General features: G+C 51.3%; 30 non-coding genes and 1 pseudogene across 30 annotated transcripts; all 31 read right to left on the bottom strand.

Annotated features, from left to right (window-relative positions):
- Positions 1-255: 255 nt before the first annotated feature.
- On the bottom strand, positions 256-374 carry LOC149510165 (5S ribosomal RNA). The gene has a single exon (XR_016335600.1). It is a non-coding gene; the product is annotated as a 5S ribosomal RNA (ribosomal RNA).
- Positions 375-686: 312 nt separating this feature from the next.
- LOC149510164 (5S ribosomal RNA) lies at positions 687-805 on the bottom strand. The gene has a single exon (XR_016335599.1). It is a non-coding gene; the product is annotated as a 5S ribosomal RNA (ribosomal RNA).
- Positions 806-1117: 312 nt separating this feature from the next.
- Positions 1118-1236, bottom strand: LOC149510163 (5S ribosomal RNA). The gene has a single exon (XR_016335623.1). It is a non-coding gene; the product is annotated as a 5S ribosomal RNA (ribosomal RNA).
- A 312-nt stretch (positions 1237-1548) lies between these two features.
- LOC149510162 (5S ribosomal RNA) lies at positions 1549-1667 on the bottom strand. The gene has a single exon (XR_016335598.1). It is a non-coding gene; the product is annotated as a 5S ribosomal RNA (ribosomal RNA).
- A 312-nt stretch (positions 1668-1979) lies between these two features.
- On the bottom strand, positions 1980-2098 carry LOC149510161 (5S ribosomal RNA). The gene has a single exon (XR_016335597.1). It is a non-coding gene; the product is annotated as a 5S ribosomal RNA (ribosomal RNA).
- A 312-nt stretch (positions 2099-2410) lies between these two features.
- Positions 2411-2529, bottom strand: LOC149510160 (5S ribosomal RNA). The gene has a single exon (XR_016335595.1). It is a non-coding gene; the product is annotated as a 5S ribosomal RNA (ribosomal RNA).
- A 312-nt stretch (positions 2530-2841) lies between these two features.
- LOC149510159 (5S ribosomal RNA) lies at positions 2842-2960 on the bottom strand. Its single transcript, XR_016335594.1, has one exon. It is a non-coding gene; the product is annotated as a 5S ribosomal RNA (ribosomal RNA).
- Positions 2961-3272: 312 nt separating this feature from the next.
- Positions 3273-3391, bottom strand: LOC149510158 (5S ribosomal RNA). Its single transcript, XR_016335592.1, has one exon. It is a non-coding gene; the product is annotated as a 5S ribosomal RNA (ribosomal RNA).
- Positions 3392-3703: 312 nt separating this feature from the next.
- LOC149510157 (5S ribosomal RNA) lies at positions 3704-3822 on the bottom strand. Its single transcript, XR_016335591.1, has one exon. It is a non-coding gene; the product is annotated as a 5S ribosomal RNA (ribosomal RNA).
- Positions 3823-4134: 312 nt separating this feature from the next.
- Positions 4135-4253, bottom strand: LOC149510156 (5S ribosomal RNA). The gene has a single exon (XR_016335622.1). It is a non-coding gene; the product is annotated as a 5S ribosomal RNA (ribosomal RNA).
- A 312-nt stretch (positions 4254-4565) lies between these two features.
- Positions 4566-4684, bottom strand: LOC149510155 (5S ribosomal RNA). Its single transcript, XR_016335621.1, has one exon. It is a non-coding gene; the product is annotated as a 5S ribosomal RNA (ribosomal RNA).
- A 312-nt stretch (positions 4685-4996) lies between these two features.
- Positions 4997-5115, bottom strand: LOC149510154 (5S ribosomal RNA). Its single transcript, XR_016335620.1, has one exon. It is a non-coding gene; the product is annotated as a 5S ribosomal RNA (ribosomal RNA).
- Positions 5116-5427: 312 nt separating this feature from the next.
- LOC149510153 (5S ribosomal RNA) lies at positions 5428-5546 on the bottom strand. The gene has a single exon (XR_016335619.1). It is a non-coding gene; the product is annotated as a 5S ribosomal RNA (ribosomal RNA).
- A 312-nt stretch (positions 5547-5858) lies between these two features.
- On the bottom strand, positions 5859-5977 carry LOC149510152 (5S ribosomal RNA). Its single transcript, XR_016335618.1, has one exon. It is a non-coding gene; the product is annotated as a 5S ribosomal RNA (ribosomal RNA).
- A 312-nt stretch (positions 5978-6289) lies between these two features.
- On the bottom strand, positions 6290-6408 carry LOC149510151 (5S ribosomal RNA). The gene has a single exon (XR_016335616.1). It is a non-coding gene; the product is annotated as a 5S ribosomal RNA (ribosomal RNA).
- A 312-nt stretch (positions 6409-6720) lies between these two features.
- LOC149510150 (5S ribosomal RNA) lies at positions 6721-6839 on the bottom strand. Its single transcript, XR_016335614.1, has one exon. It is a non-coding gene; the product is annotated as a 5S ribosomal RNA (ribosomal RNA).
- Positions 6840-7152: 313 nt separating this feature from the next.
- Positions 7153-7271, bottom strand: LOC149510149 (5S ribosomal RNA). The gene has a single exon (XR_016335613.1). It is a non-coding gene; the product is annotated as a 5S ribosomal RNA (ribosomal RNA).
- A 312-nt stretch (positions 7272-7583) lies between these two features.
- Positions 7584-7702, bottom strand: LOC149510148 (5S ribosomal RNA). The gene has a single exon (XR_016335612.1). It is a non-coding gene; the product is annotated as a 5S ribosomal RNA (ribosomal RNA).
- Positions 7703-8014: 312 nt separating this feature from the next.
- Positions 8015-8133, bottom strand: LOC149510147 (5S ribosomal RNA). The gene has a single exon (XR_016335611.1). It is a non-coding gene; the product is annotated as a 5S ribosomal RNA (ribosomal RNA).
- A 312-nt stretch (positions 8134-8445) lies between these two features.
- Positions 8446-8564, bottom strand: LOC149510146 (5S ribosomal RNA). Its single transcript, XR_016335610.1, has one exon. It is a non-coding gene; the product is annotated as a 5S ribosomal RNA (ribosomal RNA).
- A 312-nt stretch (positions 8565-8876) lies between these two features.
- LOC149510145 (5S ribosomal RNA) lies at positions 8877-8995 on the bottom strand. The gene has a single exon (XR_016335609.1). It is a non-coding gene; the product is annotated as a 5S ribosomal RNA (ribosomal RNA).
- A 312-nt stretch (positions 8996-9307) lies between these two features.
- Positions 9308-9426, bottom strand: LOC149510144 (5S ribosomal RNA). Its single transcript, XR_016335608.1, has one exon. It is a non-coding gene; the product is annotated as a 5S ribosomal RNA (ribosomal RNA).
- Positions 9427-9738: 312 nt separating this feature from the next.
- On the bottom strand, positions 9739-9857 carry LOC149510143 (5S ribosomal RNA). The gene has a single exon (XR_016335607.1). It is a non-coding gene; the product is annotated as a 5S ribosomal RNA (ribosomal RNA).
- A 312-nt stretch (positions 9858-10169) lies between these two features.
- LOC149510142 (5S ribosomal RNA) lies at positions 10170-10288 on the bottom strand. Its single transcript, XR_016335605.1, has one exon. It is a non-coding gene; the product is annotated as a 5S ribosomal RNA (ribosomal RNA).
- Positions 10289-10600: 312 nt separating this feature from the next.
- LOC149510141 (5S ribosomal RNA) lies at positions 10601-10719 on the bottom strand. The gene has a single exon (XR_016335593.1). It is a non-coding gene; the product is annotated as a 5S ribosomal RNA (ribosomal RNA).
- Positions 10720-11031: 312 nt separating this feature from the next.
- Positions 11032-11150, bottom strand: LOC149510140 (5S ribosomal RNA). The gene has a single exon (XR_016335652.1). It is a non-coding gene; the product is annotated as a 5S ribosomal RNA (ribosomal RNA).
- A 312-nt stretch (positions 11151-11462) lies between these two features.
- On the bottom strand, positions 11463-11581 carry LOC149510139 (5S ribosomal RNA). Its single transcript, XR_016335640.1, has one exon. It is a non-coding gene; the product is annotated as a 5S ribosomal RNA (ribosomal RNA).
- Positions 11582-11893: 312 nt separating this feature from the next.
- Positions 11894-12012, bottom strand: LOC149510138 (5S ribosomal RNA). Its single transcript, XR_016335627.1, has one exon. It is a non-coding gene; the product is annotated as a 5S ribosomal RNA (ribosomal RNA).
- A 312-nt stretch (positions 12013-12324) lies between these two features.
- On the bottom strand, positions 12325-12443 carry LOC149510137 (5S ribosomal RNA). Its single transcript, XR_016335615.1, has one exon. It is a non-coding gene; the product is annotated as a 5S ribosomal RNA (ribosomal RNA).
- Positions 12444-12755: 312 nt separating this feature from the next.
- Positions 12756-12874, bottom strand: LOC149510136 (5S ribosomal RNA). The gene has a single exon (XR_016335587.1). It is a non-coding gene; the product is annotated as a 5S ribosomal RNA (ribosomal RNA).
- Positions 12875-13186: 312 nt separating this feature from the next.
- On the bottom strand, positions 13187-13281 carry LOC149510135 (5S ribosomal RNA; annotated as a pseudogene; the record flags this gene model as incomplete).

Below are 13281 nucleotides of genomic sequence, written 5' to 3'. Positions count from 1 at the left end.
TGTCACACGCGAGCCCCCGTCCAAAAGATTACGCAATACGCCAAGAAGAGGGGGTTCATCGATTTCTCAACCCGTCATCGATTAATCGCCGCGAACGGTAATCGGCGAGCAAACGATTAAGTATGCAGTAATTGCGACGGACGGATACCAAAAACTAAAAAGAACGTGAGGTGCTGCGAACGGCAATCAACGAACAAGCCCAAGTGCCTGCACGGCAATAAACGACGGAAGAATACCGGAAATTAAAAAGAACGAGGAGTGCAACACGAGGACTTCCCAGGAGGTCACCCATCCTAGTACTACTCTCGCCCAAGCGCGCTTAACTGCGGAGTTCTGATGGGATCCGGTGCTTTAGTGCTGGTATGATCGCACCCGTCACTTCTTGCGCAAATTATGTATCCGACCCTTCCTTTCCCGTGCGTTGCTCGACGTGTCACACGCGAGCCCCCGTCCAAAAGATTACGCAATACGCCAAGAAGAGGGGGTTCATCGATTTCTCAACCCGTCATCGATTAATCGCCGCGAACGGTAATCGGCGAGCAAACGATTAAGTATGCAGTAATTGCGACGGACGGATACCAAAAACTAAAAAGAACGTGAGGTGCTGCGAACGGCAATCAACGAACAAGCCCAAGTGCCTGCACGGCAATAAACGACGGAAGAATACCGGAAATTAAAAAGAACGAGGAGTGCAACACGAGGACTTCCCAGGAGGTCACCCATCCTAGTACTACTCTCGCCCAAGCGCGCTTAACTGCGGAGTTCTGATGGGATCCGGTGCTTTAGTGCTGGTATGATCGCACCCGTCACTTCTTGCGCAAATTATGTATCCGACCCTTCCTTTCCCGTGCGTTGCTCGACGTGTCACACGCGAGCCCCCGTCCAAAAGATTACGCAATACGCCAAGAAGAGGGGGTTCATCGATTTCTCAACCCGTCATCGATTAATCGCCGCGAACGGTAATCGGCGAGCAAACGATTAAGTATGCAGTAATTGCGACGGACGGATACCAAAAACTAAAAAGAACGTGAGGTGCTGCGAACGGCAATCAACGAACAAGCCCAAGTGCCTGCACGGCAATAAACGACGGAAGAATACCGGAAATTAAAAAGAACGAGGAGTGCAACACGAGGACTTCCCAGGAGGTCACCCATCCTAGTACTACTCTCGCCCAAGCACGCTTAACTGCGGAGTTCTGATGGGATCCGGTGCTTTAGTGCTGGTATGATCGCACCCGTCACTTCTTGCGCAAATTATGTATCCGACCCTTCCTTTCCCGTGCGTTGCTCGACGTGTCACACGCGAGCCCCCGTCCAAAAGATTACGCAATACGCCAAGAAGAGGGGGTTCATCGATTTCTCAACCCGTCATCGATTAATCGCCGCGAACGGTAATCGGCGAGCAAACGATTAAGTATGCAGTAATTGCGACGGACGGATACCAAAAACTAAAAAGAACGTGAGGTGCTGCGAACGGCAATCAACGAACAAGCCCAAGTGCCTGCACGGCAATAAACGACGGAAGAATACCGGAAATTAAAAAGAACGAGGAGTGCAACACGAGGACTTCCCAGGAGGTCACCCATCCTAGTACTACTCTCGCCCAAGCGCGCTTAACTGCGGAGTTCTGATGGGATCCGGTGCTTTAGTGCTGGTATGATCGCACCCGTCACTTCTTGCGCAAATTATGTATCCGACCCTTCCTTTCCCGTGCGTTGCTCGACGTGTCACACGCGAGCCCCCGTCCAAAAGATTACGCAATACGCCAAGAAGAGGGGGTTCATCGATTTCTCAACCCGTCATCGATTAATCGCCGCGAACGGTAATCGGCGAGCAAACGATTAAGTATGCAGTAATTGCGACGGACGGATACCAAAAACTAAAAAGAACGTGAGGTGCTGCGAACGGCAATCAACGAACAAGCCCAAGTGCCTGCACGGCAATAAACGACGGAAGAATACCGGAAATTAAAAAGAACGAGGAGTGCAACACGAGGACTTCCCAGGAGGTCACCCATCCTAGTACTACTCTCGCCCAAGCGCGCTTAACTGCGGAGTTCTGATGGGATCCGGTGCTTTAGTGCTGGTATGATCGCACCCGTCACTTCTTGCGCAAATTATGTATCCGACCCTTCCTTTCCCGTGCGTTGCTCGACGTGTCACACGCGAGCCCCCGTCCAAAAGATTACGCAATACGCCAAGAAGAGGGGGTTCATCGATTTCTCAACCCGTCATCGATTAATCGCCGCGAACGGTAATCGGCGAGCAAACGATTAAGTATGCAGTAATTGCGACGGACGGATACCAAAAACTAAAAAGAACGTGAGGTGCTGCGAACGGCAATCAACGAACAAGCCCAAGTGCCTGCACGGCAATAAACGACGGAAGAATACCGGAAATTAAAAAGAACGAGGAGTGCAACACGAGGACTTCCCAGGAGGTCACCCATCCTAGTACTACTCTCGCCCAAGCGCGCTTAACTGCGGAGTTCTGATGGGATCCGGTGCTTTAGTGCTGGTATGATCGCACCCGTCACTTCTTGCGCAAATTATGTATCCGACCCTTCCTTTCCCGTGCGTTGCTCGACGTGTCACACGCGAGCCCCCGTCCAAAAGATTACGCAATACGCCAAGAAGAGGGGGTTCATCGATTTCTCAACCCGTCATCGATTAATCGCCGCGAACGGTAATCGGCGAGCAAACGATTAAGTATGCAGTAATTGCGACGGACGGATACCAAAAACTAAAAAGAACGTGAGGTGCTGCGAACGGCAATCAACGAACAAGCCCAAGTGCCTGCACGGCAATAAACGACGGAAGAATACCGGAAATTAAAAAGAACGAGGAGTGCAACACGAGGACTTCCCAGGAGGTCACCCATCCTAGTACTACTCTCGCCCAAGCGCGCTTAACTGCGGAGTTCTGATGGGATCCGGTGCTTTAGTGCTGGTATGATCGCACCCGTCACTTCTTGCGCAAATTATGTATCCGACCCTTCCTTTCCCGTGCGTTGCTCGACGTGTCACACGCGAGCCCCCGTCCAAAAGATTACGCAATACGCCAAGAAGAGGGGGTTCATCGATTTCTCAACCCGTCATCGATTAATCGCCGCGAACGGTAATCGGCGAGCAAACGATTAAGTATGCAGTAATTGCGACGGACGGATACCAAAAACTAAAAAGAACGTGAGGTGCTGCGAACGGCAATCAACGAACAAGCCCAAGTGCCTGCACGGCAATAAACGACGGAAGAATACCGGAAATTAAAAAGAACGAGGAGTGCAACACGAGGACTTCCCAGGAGGTCACCCATCCTAGTACTACTCTCGCCCAAGCGCGCTTAACTGCGGAGTTCTGATGGGATCCGGTGCTTTAGTGCTGGTATGATCGCACCCGTCACTTCTTGCGCAAATTATGTATCCGACCCTTCCTTTCCCGTGCGTTGCTCGACGTGTCACACGCGAGCCCCCGTCCAAAAGATTACGCAATACGCCAAGAAGAGGGGGTTCATCGATTTCTCAACCCGTCATCGATTAATCGCCGCGAACGGTAATCGGCGAGCAAACGATTAAGTATGCAGTAATTGCGACGGACGGATACCAAAAACTAAAAAGAACGTGAGGTGCTGCGAACGGCAATCAACGAACAAGCCCAAGTGCCTGCACGGCAATAAACGACGGAAGAATACCGGAAATTAAAAAGAACGAGGAGTGCAACACGAGGACTTCCCAGGAGGTCACCCATCCTAGTACTACTCTCGCCCAAGCGCGCTTAACTGCGGAGTTCTGATGGGATCCGGTGCTTTAGTGCTGGTATGATCGCACCCGTCACTTCTTGCGCAAATTATGTATCCGACCCTTCCTTTCCCGTGCGTTGCTCGACGTGTCACACGCGAGCCCCCGTCCAAAAGATTACGCAATACGCCAAGAAGAGGGGGTTCATCGATTTCTCAACCCGTCATCGATTAATCGCCGCGAACGGTAATCGGCGAGCAAACGATTAAGTATGCAGTAATTGCGACGGACGGATACCAAAAACTAAAAAGAACGTGAGGTGCTGCGAACGGCAATCAACGAACAAGCCCAAGTGCCTGCACGGCAATAAACGACGGAAGAATACCGGAAATTAAAAAGAACGAGGAGTGCAACACGAGGACTTCCCAGGAGGTCACCCATCCTAGTACTACTCTCGCCCAAGCACGCTTAACTGCGGAGTTCTGATGGGATCCGGTGCTTTAGTGCTGGTATGATCGCACCCGTCACTTCTTGCGCAAATTATGTATCCGACCCTTCCTTTCCCGTGCGTTGCTCGACGTGTCACACGCGAGCCCCCGTCCAAAAGATTACGCAATACGCCAAGAAGAGGGGGTTCATCGATTTCTCAACCCGTCATCGATTAATCGCCGCGAACGGTAATCGGCGAGCAAACGATTAAGTATGCAGTAATTGCGACGGACGGATACCAAAAACTAAAAAGAACGTGAGGTGCTGCGAACGGCAATCAACGAACAAGCCCAAGTGCCTGCACGGCAATAAACGACGGAAGAATACCGGAAATTAAAAAGAACGAGGAGTGCAACACGAGGACTTCCCAGGAGGTCACCCATCCTAGTACTACTCTCGCCCAAGCACGCTTAACTGCGGAGTTCTGATGGGATCCGGTGCTTTAGTGCTGGTATGATCGCACCCGTCACTTCTTGCGCAAATTATGTATCCGACCCTTCCTTTCCCGTGCGTTGCTCGACGTGTCACACGCGAGCCCCCGTCCAAAAGATTACGCAATACGCCAAGAAGAGGGGGTTCATCGATTTCTCAACCCGTCATCGATTAATCGCCGCGAACGGTAATCGGCGAGCAAACGATTAAGTATGCAGTAATTGCGACGGACGGATACCAAAAACTAAAAAGAACGTGAGGTGCTGCGAACGGCAATCAACGAACAAGCCCAAGTGCCTGCACGGCAATAAACGACGGAAGAATACCGGAAATTAAAAAGAACGAGGAGTGCAACACGAGGACTTCCCAGGAGGTCACCCATCCTAGTACTACTCTCGCCCAAGCACGCTTAACTGCGGAGTTCTGATGGGATCCGGTGCTTTAGTGCTGGTATGATCGCACCCGTCACTTCTTGCGCAAATTATGTATCCGACCCTTCCTTTCCCGTGCGTTGCTCGACGTGTCACACGCGAGCCCCCGTCCAAAAGATTACGCAATACGCCAAGAAGAGGGGGTTCATCGATTTCTCAACCCGTCATCGATTAATCGCCGCGAACGGTAATCGGCGAGCAAACGATTAAGTATGCAGTAATTGCGACGGACGGATACCAAAAACTAAAAAGAACGTGAGGTGCTGCGAACGGCAATCAACGAACAAGCCCAAGTGCCTGCACGGCAATAAACGACGGAAGAATACCGGAAATTAAAAAGAACGAGGAGTGCAACACGAGGACTTCCCAGGAGGTCACCCATCCTAGTACTACTCTCGCCCAAGCACGCTTAACTGCGGAGTTCTGATGGGATCCGGTGCTTTAGTGCTGGTATGATCGCACCCGTCACTTCTTGCGCAAATTATGTATCCGACCCTTCCTTTCCCGTGCGTTGCTCGACGTGTCACACGCGAGCCCCCGTCCAAAAGATTACGCAATACGCCAAGAAGAGGGGGTTCATCGATTTCTCAACCCGTCATCGATTAATCGCCGCGAACGGTAATCGGCGAGCAAACGATTAAGTATGCAGTAATTGCGACGGACGGATACCAAAAACTAAAAAGAACGTGAGGTGCTGCGAACGGCAATCAACGAACAAGCCCAAGTGCCTGCACGGCAATAAACGACGGAAGAATACCGGAAATTAAAAAGAACGAGGAGTGCAACACGAGGACTTCCCAGGAGGTCACCCATCCTAGTACTACTCTCGCCCAAGCACGCTTAACTGCGGAGTTCTGATGGGATCCGGTGCTTTAGTGCTGGTATGATCGCACCCGTCACTTCTTGCGCAAATTATGTATCCGACCCTTCCTTTCCCGTGCGTTGCTCGACGTGTCACACGCGAGCCCCCGTCCAAAAGATTACGCAATACGCCAAGAAGAGGGGGTTCATCGATTTCTCAACCCGTCATCGATTAATCGCCGCGAACGGTAATCGGCGAGCAAACGATTAAGTATGCAGTAATTGCGACGGACGGATACCAAAAACTAAAAAGAACGTGAGGTGCTGCGAACGGCAATCAACGAACAAGCCCAAGTGCCTGCACGGCAATAAACGACGGAAGAATACCGGAAATTAAAAAGAACGAGGAGTGCAACACGAGGACTTCCCAGGAGGTCACCCATCCTAGTACTACTCTCGCCCAAGCACGCTTAACTGCGGAGTTCTGATGGGATCCGGTGCTTTAGTGCTGGTATGATCGCACCCGTCACTTCTTGCGCAAATTATGTATCCGACCCTTCCTTTCCCGTGCGTTGCTCGACGTGTCACACGCGAGCCCCCGTCCAAAAGATTACGCAATACGCCAAGAAGAGGGGGTTCATCGATTTCTCAACCCGTCATCGATTAATCGCCGCGAACGGTAATCGGCGAGCAAACGATTAAGTATGCAGTAATTGCGACGGACGGATACCAAAAACTAAAAAGAACGTGAGGTGCTGCGAACGGCAATCAACGAACAAGCCCAAGTGCCTGCACGGCAATAAACGACGGAAGAATACCGGAAATTAAAAAGAACGAGGAGTGCAACACGAGGACTTCCCAGGAGGTCACCCATCCTAGTACTACTCTCGCCCAAGCACGCTTAACTGCGGAGTTCTGATGGGATCCGGTGCTTTAGTGCTGGTATGATCGCACCCGTCACTTCTTGCGCAAATTATGTATCCGACCCTTCCTTTCCCGTGCGTTGCTCGACGTGTCACACGCGAGCCCCCGTCCAAAAGATTACGCAATACGCCAAGAAGAGGGGGTTCATCGATTTCTCAACCCGTCATCGATTAATCGCCTGCGAACGGTAATCGGCGAGCAAACGATTAAGTATGCAGTAATTGCGACGGACGGATACCAAAAACTAAAAAGAACGTGAGGTGCTGCGAACGGCAATCAACGAACAAGCCCAAGTGCCTGCACGGCAATAAACGACGGAAGAATACCGGAAATTAAAAAGAACGAGGAGTGCAACACGAGGACTTCCCAGGAGGTCACCCATCCTAGTACTACTCTCGCCCAAGCACGCTTAACTGCGGAGTTCTGATGGGATCCGGTGCTTTAGTGCTGGTATGATCGCACCCGTCACTTCTTGCGCAAATTATGTATCCGACCCTTCCTTTCCCGTGCGTTGCTCGACGTGTCACACGCGAGCCCCCGTCCAAAAGATTACGCAATACGCCAAGAAGAGGGGGTTCATCGATTTCTCAACCCGTCATCGATTAATCGCCGCGAACGGTAATCGGCGAGCAAACGATTAAGTATGCAGTAATTGCGACGGACGGATACCAAAAACTAAAAAGAACGTGAGGTGCTGCGAACGGCAATCAACGAACAAGCCCAAGTGCCTGCACGGCAATAAACGACGGAAGAATACCGGAAATTAAAAAGAACGAGGAGTGCAACACGAGGACTTCCCAGGAGGTCACCCATCCTAGTACTACTCTCGCCCAAGCACGCTTAACTGCGGAGTTCTGATGGGATCCGGTGCTTTAGTGCTGGTATGATCGCACCCGTCACTTCTTGCGCAAATTATGTATCCGACCCTTCCTTTCCCGTGCGTTGCTCGACGTGTCACACGCGAGCCCCCGTCCAAAAGATTACGCAATACGCCAAGAAGAGGGGGTTCATCGATTTCTCAACCCGTCATCGATTAATCGCCGCGAACGGTAATCGGCGAGCAAACGATTAAGTATGCAGTAATTGCGACGGACGGATACCAAAAACTAAAAAGAACGTGAGGTGCTGCGAACGGCAATCAACGAACAAGCCCAAGTGCCTGCACGGCAATAAACGACGGAAGAATACCGGAAATTAAAAAGAACGAGGAGTGCAACACGAGGACTTCCCAGGAGGTCACCCATCCTAGTACTACTCTCGCCCAAGCACGCTTAACTGCGGAGTTCTGATGGGATCCGGTGCTTTAGTGCTGGTATGATCGCACCCGTCACTTCTTGCGCAAATTATGTATCCGACCCTTCCTTTCCCGTGCGTTGCTCGACGTGTCACACGCGAGCCCCCGTCCAAAAGATTACGCAATACGCCAAGAAGAGGGGGTTCATCGATTTCTCAACCCGTCATCGATTAATCGCCGCGAACGGTAATCGGCGAGCAAACGATTAAGTATGCAGTAATTGCGACGGACGGATACCAAAAACTAAAAAGAACGTGAGGTGCTGCGAACGGCAATCAACGAACAAGCCCAAGTGCCTGCACGGCAATAAACGACGGAAGAATACCGGAAATTAAAAAGAACGAGGAGTGCAACACGAGGACTTCCCAGGAGGTCACCCATCCTAGTACTACTCTCGCCCAAGCACGCTTAACTGCGGAGTTCTGATGGGATCCGGTGCTTTAGTGCTGGTATGATCGCACCCGTCACTTCTTGCGCAAATTATGTATCCGACCCTTCCTTTCCCGTGCGTTGCTCGACGTGTCACACGCGAGCCCCCGTCCAAAAGATTACGCAATACGCCAAGAAGAGGGGGTTCATCGATTTCTCAACCCGTCATCGATTAATCGCCGCGAACGGTAATCGGCGAGCAAACGATTAAGTATGCAGTAATTGCGACGGACGGATACCAAAAACTAAAAAGAACGTGAGGTGCTGCGAACGGCAATCAACGAACAAGCCCAAGTGCCTGCACGGCAATAAACGACGGAAGAATACCGGAAATTAAAAAGAACGAGGAGTGCAACACGAGGACTTCCCAGGAGGTCACCCATCCTAGTACTACTCTCGCCCAAGCACGCTTAACTGCGGAGTTCTGATGGGATCCGGTGCTTTAGTGCTGGTATGATCGCACCCGTCACTTCTTGCGCAAATTATGTATCCGACCCTTCCTTTCCCGTGCGTTGCTCGACGTGTCACACGCGAGCCCCCGTCCAAAAGATTACGCAATACGCCAAGAAGAGGGGGTTCATCGATTTCTCAACCCGTCATCGATTAATCGCCGCGAACGGTAATCGGCGAGCAAACGATTAAGTATGCAGTAATTGCGACGGACGGATACCAAAAACTAAAAAGAACGTGAGGTGCTGCGAACGGCAATCAACGAACAAGCCCAAGTGCCTGCACGGCAATAAACGACGGAAGAATACCGGAAATTAAAAAGAACGAGGAGTGCAACACGAGGACTTCCCAGGAGGTCACCCATCCTAGTACTACTCTCGCCCAAGCACGCTTAACTGCGGAGTTCTGATGGGATCCGGTGCTTTAGTGCTGGTATGATCGCACCCGTCACTTCTTGCGCAAATTATGTATCCGACCCTTCCTTTCCCGTGCGTTGCTCGACGTGTCACACGCGAGCCCCCGTCCAAAAGATTACGCAATACGCCAAGAAGAGGGGGTTCATCGATTTCTCAACCCGTCATCGATTAATCGCCGCGAACGGTAATCGGCGAGCAAACGATTAAGTATGCAGTAATTGCGACGGACGGATACCAAAAACTAAAAAGAACGTGAGGTGCTGCGAACGGCAATCAACGAACAAGCCCAAGTGCCTGCACGGCAATAAACGACGGAAGAATACCGGAAATTAAAAAGAACGAGGAGTGCAACACGAGGACTTCCCAGGAGGTCACCCATCCTAGTACTACTCTCGCCCAAGCACGCTTAACTGCGGAGTTCTGATGGGATCCGGTGCTTTAGTGCTGGTATGATCGCACCCGTCACTTCTTGCGCAAATTATGTATCCGACCCTTCCTTTCCCGTGCGTTGCTCGACGTGTCACACGCGAGCCCCCGTCCAAAAGATTACGCAATACGCCAAGAAGAGGGGGTTCATCGATTTCTCAACCCGTCATCGATTAATCGCCGCGAACGGTAATCGGCGAGCAAACGATTAAGTATGCAGTAATTGCGACGGACGGATACCAAAAACTAAAAAGAACGTGAGGTGCTGCGAACGGCAATCAACGAACAAGCCCAAGTGCCTGCACGGCAATAAACGACGGAAGAATACCGGAAATTAAAAAGAACGAGGAGTGCAACACGAGGACTTCCCAGGAGGTCACCCATCCTAGTACTACTCTCGCCCAAGCACGCTTAACTGCGGAGTTCTGATGGGATCCGGTGCTTTAGTGCTGGTATGATCGCACCCGTCACTTCTTGCGCAAATTATGTATCCGACCCTTCCTTTCCCGTGCGTTGCTCGACGTGTCACACGCGAGCCCCCGTCCAAAAGATTACGCAATACGCCAAGAAGAGGGGGTTCATCGATTTCTCAACCCGTCATCGATTAATCGCCGCGAACGGTAATCGGCGAGCAAACGATTAAGTATGCAGTAATTGCGACGGACGGATACCAAAAACTAAAAAGAACGTGAGGTGCTGCGAACGGCAATCAACGAACAAGCCCAAGTGCCTGCACGGCAATAAACGACGGAAGAATACCGGAAATTAAAAAGAACGAGGAGTGCAACACGAGGACTTCCCAGGAGGTCACCCATCCTAGTACTACTCTCGCCCAAGCACGCTTAACTGCGGAGTTCTGATGGGATCCGGTGCTTTAGTGCTGGTATGATCGCACCCGTCACTTCTTGCGCAAATTATGTATCCGACCCTTCCTTTCCCGTGCGTTGCTCGACGTGTCACACGCGAGCCCCCGTCCAAAAGATTACGCAATACGCCAAGAAGAGGGGGTTCATCGATTTCTCAACCCGTCATCGATTAATCGCCGCGAACGGTAATCGGCGAGCAAACGATTAAGTATGCAGTAATTGCGACGGACGGATACCAAAAACTAAAAAGAACGTGAGGTGCTGCGAACGGCAATCAACGAACAAGCCCAAGTGCCTGCACGGCAATAAACGACGGAAGAATACCGGAAATTAAAAAGAACGAGGAGTGCAACACGAGGACTTCCCAGGAGGTCACCCATCCTAGTACTACTCTCGCCCAAGCACGCTTAACTGCGGAGTTCTGATGGGATCCGGTGCTTTAGTGCTGGTATGATCGCACCCGTCACTTCTTGCGCAAATTATGTATCCGACCCTTCCTTTCCCGTGCGTTGCTCGACGTGTCACACGCGAGCCCCCGTCCAAAAGATTACGCAATACGCCAAGAAGAGGGGGTTCATCGATTTCTCAACCCGTCATCGATTAATCGCCGCGAACGGTAATCGGCGAGCAAACGATTAAGTATGCAGTAATTGCGACGGACGGATACCAAAAACTAAAAAGAACGTGAGGTGCTGCGAACGGCAATCAACGAACAAGCCCAAGTGCCTGCACGGCAATAAACGACGGAAGAATACCGGAAATTAAAAAGAACGAGGAGTGCAACACGAGGACTTCCCAGGAGGTCACCCATCCTAGTACTACTCTCGCCCAAGCACGCTTAACTGCGGAGTTCTGATGGGATCCGGTGCTTTAGTGCTGGTATGATCGCACCCGTCACTTCTTGCGCAAATTATGTATCCGACCCTTCCTTTCCCGTGCGTTGCTCGACGTGTCACACGCGAGCCCCCGTCCAAAAGATTACGCAATACGCCAAGAAGAGGGGGTTCATCGATTTCTCAACCCGTCATCGATTAATCGCCGCGAACGGTAATCGGCGAGCAAACGATTAAGTATGCAGTAATTGCGACGGACGGATACCAAAAACTAAAAAGAACGTGAGGTGCTGCGAACGGCAATCAACGAACAAGCCCAAGTGCCTGCACGGCAATAAACGACGGAAGAATACCGGAAATTAAAAAGAACGAGGAGTGCAACACGAGGACTTCCCAGGAGGTCACCCATCCTAGTACTACTCTCGCCCAAGCACGCTTAACTGCGGAGTTCTGATGGGATCCGGTGCTTTAGTGCTGGTATGATCGCACCCGTCACTTCTTGCGCAAATTATGTATCCGACCCTTCCTTTCCCGTGCGTTGCTCGACGTGTCACACGCGAGCCCCCGTCCAAAAGATTACGCAATACGCCAAGAAGAGGGGGTTCATCGATTTCTCAACCCGTCATCGATTAATCGCCGCGAACGGTAATCGGCGAGCAAACGATTAAGTATGCAGTAATTGCGACGGACGGATACCAAAAACTAAAAAGAACGTGAGGTGCTGCGAACGGCAATCAACGAACAAGCCCAAGTGCCTGCACGGCAATAAACGACGGAAGAATACCGGAAATTAAAAAGAACGAGGAGTGCAACACGAGGACTTCCCAGGAGGTCACCCATCCTAGTACTACTCTCGCCCAAGCACGCTTAACTGCGGAGTTCTGATGGGATCCGGTGCTTTAGTGCTGGTATGATCGCACCCGTCACTTCTTGCGCAAATTATGTATCCGACCCTTCCTTTCCCGTGCGTTGCTCGACGTGTCACACGCGAGCCCCCGTCCAAAAGATTACGCAATACGCCAAGAAGAGGGGGTTCATCGATTTCTCAACCCGTCATCGATTAATCGCCGCGAACGGTAATCGGCGAGCAAACGATTAAGTATGCAGTAATTGCGACGGACGGATACCAAAAACTAAAAAGAACGTGAGGTGCTGCGAACGGCAATCAACGAACAAGCCCAAGTGCCTGCACGGCAATAAACGACGGAAGAATACCGGAAATTAAAAAGAACGAGGAGTGCAACACGAGGACTTCCCAGGAGGTCACCCATCCTAGTACTACTCTCGCCCAAGCACGCTTAACTGCGGAGTTCTGATGGGATCCGGTGCTTTAGTGCTGGTATGATCGCACCCGTCACTTCTTGCGCAAATTATGTATCCGACCCTTCCTTTCCCGTGCGTTGCTCGACGTGTCACACGCGAGCCCCCGTCCAAAAGATTACGCAATACGCCAAGAAGAGGGGGTTCATCGATTTCTCAACCCGTCATCGATTAATCGCCGCGAACGGTAATCGGCGAGCAAACGATTAAGTATGCAGTAATTGCGACGGACGGATACCAAAAACTAAAAAGAACGTGAGGTGCTGCGAACGGCAATCAACGAACAAGCCCAAGTGCCTGCACGGCAATAAACGACGGAAGAATACCGGAAATTAAAAAGAACGAGGAGTGCAACACGAGGACTTCCCAGGAGGTCACCCATCCTAGTACTACTCTCGCCCAAGCACGCTTAACTGCGGAGTTCTGATGGGATCCGGTGC

This window comes from Durio zibethinus, unplaced genomic scaffold, assembly GCF_047325235.1.
Source record: "Durio zibethinus cultivar Kanyao isolate XHJ-2024 unplaced genomic scaffold, ASM4732523v1 HiC_scaffold_61, whole genome shotgun sequence".
NCBI lineage: Eukaryota > Viridiplantae > Streptophyta > Magnoliopsida > Malvales > Malvaceae > Durio > Durio zibethinus.
This window is presented reverse-complemented; position numbering and strand designations above follow the sequence as displayed.